The following is a 2,818-nucleotide window of genomic DNA, read 5'->3' as shown; positions in this document are numbered from 1 at the left end:
AAAAACACTCACCCCGCCCGCAGATATCTGCTGTCACATAGACTTCCGCTGCAAGCTGGGAAATGCAGGCCGGGGCGGGGTTTGCAAATCCAGCTACCGAGCGGCCTCTTAGCGCCACCTGTAGGCTCTCTCGATGCATTGCATGTGTTGCTGTTTTAACAGTATTTAGTATTTAATTGGTGGGTCCCTGTTGGGAATCATCTGTGGTTTGAGAATTGTTTGTTGTCACTTCTCACTGGGGGTTGTCTTGGTGTTCAGACTGGGAGCTGGGCATCCGCACATGGTGGTGGAGGGGAGCACAGAGTTCTGCAATCAGACCGTGTGGCTTCCGTTTCTCCACTCTAGCTGCCTGGTCACTTAACCTCTCTGAGCTTGAATGGCCTCATCTGTAAAGACGGCACTTCCACACCTATATAGCATGAAGCGCCCCAAGGATTAAACGAGAGGATGTGCTAGAAGAGCTTCTGGGTTTGCAAATACACGTTAGGTTCTGTTGTTACCCCTAGTTTTGTTTACTCTGCCCCCTCCTGATGGACTCCTAATAGAATGAAAAGTTCCATTAATTTAGGACTCTTCTTAGTGCATAGTTCTGTGAATTTTAATAAAGGTGTGTTGTATGAATTCCACCACCATCAAGAACTACACTAGAACAATTCCCTCACTCCATGACATTCCCTCTGCCTTAGTTAACCAGCTTATACCCTCCCCCTGCCCTCAACCACCTGTTTTCTGTCCTTCTAGTTCTGCCTTTTCTAGACTTTCATATAAATGGAATTAGGTGATATAAAGCCTTTCTTTCTTTCTTTCTTTTTTTTTTTTTTTTGCTATAGAGTATGTGTGCTTGCTGGAGAGAGACAGAGACAGAGACAGAGAGAAAGAAAGACAGACAGACAGACTATGATTTAGTGATCCCTGGGGAGATGATCACGCTACAATCCCTTCTCTTCTTTTCTTGGGATTGTGGGCATGCATGTACATGTGCCTGGTGTGTTTTTCAAGCCATCAGGTCTGAGACTCAAAAGTGAGATCCATGCACTCGGTCATGTATTCAGCCTCCTTAACCACCAGCCACCTGGCTGAGCCAACATACAGCCTTTGAGTTTGACTTATATTCCTTAATCATACTGCTTTGAAGATTTATGTTGTTTGTTCCTTTTTACTGCAGAGGACTATTCCACTGTGTGGGTGCAGCACAGTGGTTAGTATTACAAATGAGCATTTGGGTTGTCCCCATTTTAGTGATTATGAATACAATCACTATAAACATTCATGTGCGAACTTTTGTGTGTTTTTATTTCCCTTGAGTAAAGTAGACTGGACTTGCTGGGTCACAAGTAAGTGTATGTTTCACTTAACATAAAACTGCTGAGACGTTTTTCAGAGTGGCTTGTAAGGGCAGATTTCTTCCCCTCTTACATCTAAGCTCCTTTTTTGGACACTGAGGCACACCCATAGGAAGAAGGATAAAGTTCCTGCCCTCACTCAGGTTACATTGGAGATGGAGGTGGAAATAAGCAGGGAAAGAATAAATAAGATAACCTGACAGAGTATGAAAGTTTAAATAGAGTGATGAATTAGAAAATGAGGCAGGACTCTTTCCTTTTGAGGAAGAATCGTGAGCTGAGACCTAAAGTTTCTAGGTAGTGGGACAAGTGTGTGAAAGGATGTAAGAACACGCAGGGGGACTTAACTGGGTGTGTCCAGCCAAGGTGTAAGGAGCTGATTCAGTATACAGGCTTCTGAGAGGGAAGCAGCCCTGAGAGCTGGGTGGAAGCTCGGATGTTGTTCTTTCTTTTTTCTGAAACATTTCTTTGTTAAAAAGAATTCTTTATTTAATTTACCATCATCATCATCATCATTATTCAGTTTGACCAGGGAGAGACACAGAAAGAGAGTGAGAAAGCAAGCTGCTAGGTCTGAGACTTGAACAGTGGTCACTCATGTGGGAGTCCAGGCTCCTAACCACCACACCACTTGCCAGCCACTCTGGTGTCGTTCTAAGCATATTTGGTAACTGTAGGAGTTTAACCATTGTCATGATGTAATTTGCATTTCAAGGTGATCATGCCTTAGGAAAGAGATCAGCTGGGATGGAAGAGCAACAATTGAATTGGAATTTATTTTGGAGATAGAACCAAAAGGAGATTGTGATGGCTTGGGAGCGAGGATAAGAGGAAAGAGAAAAATCCAGGGGTATGGGACGAGAAGGTATGGTGGAGGATTAAGTTTAGTTTACCTCCATACCCTGAATTAAAGTCTCCCCCAAACTTTATAGATTAGGCAAAATATTTGATCGCTCTAAGCCTTAGTTCGTTGTCAGTAAAAATAGAGTGAATGAGTAAAAGTGTATATATATAAAAGCTCCACAGATACTATTATATTGCTTTCCTGCTATACCACTATGGGGCAGGTGCCTTTCTTTTTACAGCTGAGAACTAGGGCTGGCCCAATGGCAAAGATGGGATGAACCAACACAACGAATGAAAACGTAGGCACCCAAGCGCGGTTGCAAACCACCTCTCACCTTCCCAGCGCGGCGCACCAACCCCTCCCGCACATGCGCACTGGGCCCCGGGTCGCCCCCCGCCCCCAGCAAAGCCCCCAGCTCCGAGCATGCGCGGGCCGCTTGGCGCCAAATGCTGAGCGCCGCAGGCTGCACAGAGCTCACCGGTCCTCGGGCGGCGCGCTCGCCCCCTCCTCAGCTCCGGGATGATCGGCCAGAAGACGCTTTACTCTTTCTTCTCCCCGACCCCCGCCGGGAAGCGAGGTACCCGCAGACCCGAGCCGGCCGACCCGGGGACCGGAGAGGCGGCAGGCG

The sequence above is a fragment of the Tupaia chinensis genome, unplaced genomic scaffold (assembly GCF_000334495.1).
Source record: "Tupaia chinensis unplaced genomic scaffold, TupChi_1.0 Scaffold000320_1, whole genome shotgun sequence".
NCBI lineage: Eukaryota > Metazoa > Chordata > Mammalia > Scandentia > Tupaiidae > Tupaia > Tupaia belangeri.
This window is presented reverse-complemented; position numbering follows the sequence as displayed.